Genomic DNA, 7,138 nt, shown 5'->3' with positions numbered 1-7,138 from the left:
TCCAGACAGCCAGGTCGCTGTGCTCTGCCTGTTGGTCCCCAGGCTTTTCCTGTGTCCCCCCCCCCCCATACCTCCCCAGCCACCGGCCCAGTCTTGGTTGTTCCTGCAGACACATTTATTGTTGCTGCTGTGTCCCAGGATGCCTCTGAGCCTTTATATAGATGGCCCTGCCCAACAGAAACGCTCCAGCAGCATGCCCTTTTCCCTGAAGTGTTCTTGACACAAGTTGACCCACATGCTGTCCCCTGTTTGTCGTTATCTTTGTTTTGCGGCTGTTCTGGGCACCTGCTCAACTTCTGAGCTACACCTCCAGCTTGTTGATGGCTTACAGAAGCCATGACCTTGCGAAGGGCCTTCGGGCCGCTGGCAGGTCGTCCCTGACAAATAATGCTGCTAGGTAGCAAATACCCTGGAACATGCAAGAGCTTCCCAAGGGGACACCCAGGAGTACTCTCTGGGCTGCAGGTCTGTCATGCGATTTACTCCCATGCCAGCAGCCTGCCAGTTTCTGTTGCTCCATGCCCTCTCAATATTGACATATCGTGTAGTCAAGCCCTAGTCTTTACACTACTTAATAGCCCTTTGTGGTTACAAAATGAAACAAAACAATCTGGAGGACCGTGGCACGGAGAAGCACACGGGGGCTGTGTTCCGGGTAATCACAGCCTCAGCAAGGCTAGATGGAGGTTACTGAGGCAGACTGTGCCACTGTTAACAGTGCATCCTGCACAACACATGACGTAGAGGACCAACGGGGAGGGGGTGGATTTAGAAAGACTTGTTGGCCAACTTAGCCGACTCAACCAACGATCTGCTTCAAGGCATCACCCCTTTGTCTTGAACTTTTATCTGACCGATGAGTAAGGAGTCTGAGCCGGGTTTGCCTCGGGTGGTTGCAGTTCAAGCCAGTTGGTCCGGTATATAATTATCACTCGCACCTCCTCTGACTCCTCAAGTGCTCAGGCCTGACAGATAATTTATATAAGCTGTCCGCTAGAGAGGGAACAATTCAGCTCAATTCCCCGTCCAGTCCTGCTTCCCTGGGGTCCACGTAGATCGGATGGTGGCATGGAGCCCGCAGGATGCGAAGCACAGAGCAGAGGAGATAGCCGTTGCAGATCCGTCCAGAGGAGGAACCAACCATCCTCGAAAATGCCTGGCTCCATCAAAGGGCAGTTCCAGCCACGCTCTTAGATACTCCCCATCCACCCGGGATTCCACCCCTATTCTGTGTCTCCTCGAGTCAGAAGTCCTTCCTGGCCCCCGAACAGAGCTCCTTGGCAGTTCTTTCACGAGAGCAATTCCTGGATGCACTACGAAAGGGGTTGCCAAGATCTTGTGACACCTGGGATAAAGGAGGATCCTTGTGGGAAGTGGGCTCCGGGCAACACGTAGATGTCTGGGCTTCCTCTGGCACATTCCTTTCTGCACACACCCCCATATGGGCAGGCCCCATCCATTCAGTTCAAGACAAACAGGCTGTTTGATCAACCCGAAGAGAAAAGTCAGGGTGGACTTCCAGCATGGAAACTTCCAGAAGGAATGACATGACCCATGGGAGATGTGGGGGTTGCCATTCAGTGGTGCCCTTCCGGGGTAGTGTGCCCATGGACAAAGGCCTGTCCTTAGAAATGAATCCACAAAAGATTCCCAGAGAGGCAGCCCTGGGGACCTCGCCTCTTACTTTGAAGGGCAGGTTCACTAAGAACTTCTCCTGTTGGTGAAGTTTCAAGACTCCTCTGTGGGACATCAGCTCCACATCCTTTCAAACTTTAGGTGATCTGACCTCTCCTGATGTTGTCTCTGATAATTGCTGTACCATTTGCTTGTAAGGCTCTTGCAGAGAGAGGGGGCAGGAACACACACATGAAGAGCTGTGTACACATAGGCACATAGATGTATGTTCTGTAACAGCATAGTTGCCCTGTCAGGAACACTGACGCCACGTTTCTATTTTTGAGATTCTCCTTCACATTCTAAGTAGCTCAATAATTTTTTCACATGAATAGGTGGGTCAGTTCTCTAATAGTGGGTGTTTAGACCGGACGGGGAAGCCAAATGGTACTGTTGTCTCCTTCTGCCATCTTTATTTCTTCCGTTTCATTTTCTGTAATTACAAATGAGTTTCTCTTGTGTTTAGAGAAGATGGCTAACTCCCAATTAAAACATTTCAGTTCTGGGGAAGGAGACAACTCAGTGTTCTTTCCCTGTGGCCCTCCGTCACCCGTATGGCTATGGAGCAGGATAAATGACACACATGGTGGGATGGCTTTGGTTGGGCCTGTGCTGCCTATGATTGTGTAGCTGATAGAGAACAGTTCGCTGAGGACAGCCGGAAGGAGGAGAGGTTGCTGGGGACAGACGGAAACAGTAGCCATGGGACTTATAACATGGGTGTTATTCTTATCTCCGTCCTCCAGGATAGGAAACTGGGGCTTAGAGAGGGAACATGGCTTAAGGTCCCATCCAAACTGAGTGAAGACATGCAAGTCCAGTTCGCTTGATTGCAGACCTCGCGTTCTTTTTGAGGAGCTGGAGGGGACTGTTGAAACAATTGCTGTGGGCCGGGCGGTGGTGGTGCATGCTTTTAATTCCAGCACTTGGGAGGCAGAGGCAGGCGGATCTCTGTGTGTTCGAGGCCAGCCTGGTCTACAAGAGCTAGTTCCAGAATAGGCTCCAAAGCTACAGAGAAACCCTGTCAAAAAAAAAAAAAGGAAAGAAAGAAAGAAAAGAACAAAAAGAAAGAAAGAAAAGAAAAAAGAAAGGAAGGAAGGAAGAAAGAAAAGAAAGAAACAATTGCTGTGTAGCCATGGCTGGCAGAGTACCCACCATCCAGTCACTGGTCTCAGACTCAGGCAATCCCTCTGCCTTAGCCTCCCAGGAGCTGGAGTTACAGGCCTCTGTTGTCGCTCTACCTGAGCCCACATCACCGTATTTATGGCCCACCCAACAAGAGATAGGTGGCGTGTAGGGGCAATTCACTTGACCACTGTGGTTTGGATGAGAAATGTCCCCATAGTCTTAGGCATTGAACATTTGGTCCACAGTGATGCTCTTGTTTGGGAAAGTTTAGCAAGTGTGGCCTTGCTGGAGGAAGGTTGTCATTGGGGGTAGACTCAAAGAAGAAAGTCCCGCCCACTGCCAGTTCTCTTTCTGCTTCATGCCAAGGGTTCAAGATGTGACCTTTCAGCTTCCTGTTCCCTGCTCCCATGCCTGCCCACCAGGAGGGTTCTTAGCCCTCTGGAGCCACACACCCAGATAAACTCTTTCTTCTTTAGGTTGCCTTGATCGTGGCATTTTATCCCGGCAACAGTAAAGTGACCAGTCTAGTCACAAACACTAACTTAACCGCTGCTGAGCATTTAGGAACCAGCTAAAAGGCCATCTCAATCCAAGACGCAGAAGAAAAGGGCTGAGCAACTCCAAGATAGTAGCTATGGTGGCAGGACACAGATAGCCAGATGCCAGGCAAGGGAGAAAAGGATATGTGGAGCTAAGAAGGGATAATGGGGCTCCACACCACCTGTAAGGGGGGCACTGTGTTAGAGCTGTGCTTCACCACGCCACGGAATCCTGGAGAAGAGACCATGAGGCGGGGATATGGTGGGGATGGCTGTGATTTGCAGATGCTTTGTTTGAGGTCCCTGGAGATGCCCACGTGGAGATACCCAGGACCCAGGAGGTGTATATGGTCAGGAGCATGGGAAAGAACCATGTAGGTGATTGTTTTCCCAGAGGGTGCTGTGCGGTATGAAACTCAAAGGACTGAGGATGGAGCCTGGGGACCACAGTCGGGGCCTAGGGAGAGCAGAACACATCTAGCCTTGGGATCTTGGAACAGTGTTTCATTCATGCTTGTGCGTCAGTGTGACTCGCTCCTCTTCCTGTCCTACCTACTCTTGCTGCCTGCCTTGCCCACGTCAGTCATTCGTGACAGTTCAGCATCCTCAGTGTTTCCTCAGCCTCACCTCGCCTGGCCTCCCTTTGTAAAACTGCCCTTGTTTTCCAGCACAGCGGCTATGACGGAGCCCTAATAGGTGGATGGTGTTAGTAGCTGCGTGAAAACCGAGACCACGCCAACCTTGCTCGCTGCGGTATCCCCGTGGGAAGAGGAGAGGGGCCTTGGCCTAGCCCCTTCCCTCGCTCCACCTTCTCCTTCTGGGGGTGCAGTGGGCACCCAGTCACCGTCCATTAGAACTCTCTTGCATGTCTGCGACCCTATCTCATCGGCTTCACTGAGTCAGTCCTTGGGTACATAGTTTGCACACTGCACTCAGGGAGACCGTGTTCTCGCATTCCCTGAGCTTTGTCTTGATGCTCTTTGGTGTGGGGTTGTCTATCCGGCCGGCTGAGCACTTAGCTTGGGTAGAGTTGGAAGGTCCTCCAGTGGCCACTAGGTGGCCCTCAGGTCTCATTAAGGTCTACCTCCATGTGGGGAGGTCAGAGCACCCCTACACACTCTAGGCTACATCTCCCCCTTACTTAATTAATTAAAATTTCAGGTAAGGCCTTCCTCTAGTCCAGGTTACCTTAGGACTTACTCTGTAGCCCGGGCTAACCTTAAACTCACAGTGATTCTCTTAGCTCAGCCTCCAGGAATGCTGGGATTACAGGCATGAGCCATCACGCCTATCTCTTCTTACTTGTTTGATGGAAAAAGAATGCTAAAGCTCAGACTTCCAGAGCACCCGGCCTAAGTGGGAATGGTGTGCACCATTAACTAATGCTAGTCGGTGTGAGTAAGCAGCAAACGGCAGCATCTGAACACTCCGGCTATTACAGGCTTTAATCTCACCTGTAAGCCTTACGTCCTGTCCTGAAATTGGTGTCATTGTCTTACACGTGAGAAATAGAGAATTAAGGAGACAGAGGAGCCTGGTAATCATAGGCAGGGCCAAGTTCCCCACCTACCTATCTCTGTAGCTTCCGTTTCCTCCCAGCCGGTGGCTGGTGAGCAGGAAAAGGCTGTCAACCTTCGCCTTAGAGGGGTGGCGGTGTGGGGGACAAAGACAAAGAGAAGCATCTCACTTCTACTGCGGGAACTGGACACAGTGGAGGGCCTATGTCACTTCTGTCTGTGCTGGGAAAGAGGCCCCCACTGAAATTGACCAGACTAGTGCTTGAGCTGGTGCAGGGGAGTGGGGCCAATAGGCGAGAAGGAGCAGGCATCCAGACGAGAGCTCCCCACCTGAGGCGGGTGCAGAGGACCTGAGCTTCCGGAGACACAGGCAGGGCTGGCACTGGCTTGCAGCATCACCCTACAGACCAGCGCGAGGGTACTTCCTTTGACAAGGAGCTGGGCCAAGAGACTCTGAAAGTCTCATTAGCCCTGATGGCCCTGAGGGGACATTTGTAAGGAGAAAGGAACCCTTACTCCTGTAGCAGCACTGAGGGGAGAAAGGAAGAGGAAATACAAACCCAAAAATTCTTCTCTAAGCATTGTTTTACAAAGTCATGGGCCAGCATAGGCCTCTGCTTGAGGCCTTGAAACCTGTCTGCCGTGGTTTCCTGTGTCCCTCCTCTGAGCTACAGATCCTTAATTCAGAGGGCACACTGCTGACTGCTATCACCTTCTGAACCACACCTCCACCTTACAACGTGTAGTTTATTATGATCAATACCTGTCTTTTGGTTTTTATGTTGTGTGCATGATTGTGTGTGTGTGTGTGTGTGTGTGTGCGCACGCGCGCGTGCATGCTTGCGTGTGTGTTCATGTGTGTATGCATGGGTAAGCCAGATATCAACATTGCCTCCCCTTGAATTATTTTCAATAGATTCTCCTCACTGAACCTAGAGCTCGCCGGTTGGTGAGACTGACTGGCCATCAACTCCCAGGAATTCTCCCGTCTCCATTCCTCATTGCTGCCATCCTGGGCACTTGCCTTGGCACACAACATTTTTACATGGGTGTTGGGGATTTGTACTCAGGTCTTCATTCTTGCAAGACAAGCACTTTCTGGAGCCATCTTCTCAGTCACAATCCCATTGTTCTCCCCTTCTCCGACCCCAATGAACGGTCAGCTTTGGAAATGCACCTGTGCACAGACCCTGCCTCCGAGCAGAATCTCTAGGGTTGAGCGGTCTTCCTTTTGGGAGCTGCCAGGTGACTCCAGTGTGCTTTGGGTCTGAGCGCCATGTTGCACAGCCCATTGTCTCTTTCCTGACTACATTCTCTGATTTCCCAGCCTCATTTGGGTTTCTGCACACTGCCTCCTTCCTAAGGAGGCTTCCAGGGACCTCATTGGGAGTTGCCCAGCACCCAATCTATACCTCTTTTCTGTGGTGTCCTGTGCTTATCCTGTAAAGCCAGCACTCCCCCACCCCACTCCCGCTCCCCTGACATAAACTCCTTTGTCTGTAGCTGGAGTTCTAAATGGTCTTAACTACTGGTTTATAGTTGCATATCTGTGCCAGGCTCATGATAACTGTTCAATAAACTGACTGAACGTTAAATATCACTTTGAAATCTGTCTTCCTAAAATCTCCCTCTGGCCCCTGTTATTCCAATCTTCCTAATTAAACACAAAAGCCCAAGTCTTCTCCAGGTCTTAACTTTCTCTGAGGGCTATGGCTGTTGGTCCTTAATTAGTACCTTTGAGTCCCTCTGGGTTCTCCCTGCCCTCCTGAGCAAGGATCTGCCTTCCTGTTCCTTTACACATCAATGTTTCTTCAAATAGCTCCTAGAAAATGGGTGCGGACCTCTCTGCACAAAGAGACCACTTGCAAATGCAGAACACAGGCCGGCTCAGAGGCTCCCAAAGTGCTCCCCTCTGGGGAAGATGTCTGAAGCTGCCAAGAGTCACTAACAGGATTTGGGATGACCCAAAGCTTCTCGATGGCCTAAACAGCCCAAGGCAATTAATTCCCAAACAGTCCAAGGGAATTAATTCCCAAAAGCGATAGTGAAGGGAGAGACCCTAGCTTCTCACTTCCTTTGAATGGATGGCTGGGAACGGGGAGAAAGAGCTGGAATATCTGTGGAATATCTAGGGCCAACTGCTTGGAGCTTTTAGGGTAGCCAGGCTGTTGGCCTCTTAGGACTTGGAGACTGGGCTTGGGTAGAAGCAAACTGCAGTCTTCTCAACCCATCCCCATTATTAAGGATGAGTTGATGGACTGGTCCTTGAAGTGCAGCTCA

The sequence above is a fragment of the Myodes glareolus genome, chromosome 2, assembly GCF_982192425.1.
Source record: "Myodes glareolus chromosome 2, mMyoGla1.1, whole genome shotgun sequence".
Taxonomy (NCBI): Eukaryota; Metazoa; Chordata; class Mammalia; order Rodentia; family Cricetidae; genus Myodes; species Myodes glareolus.
Note: the sequence above shows the minus strand (reverse complement) of the source record.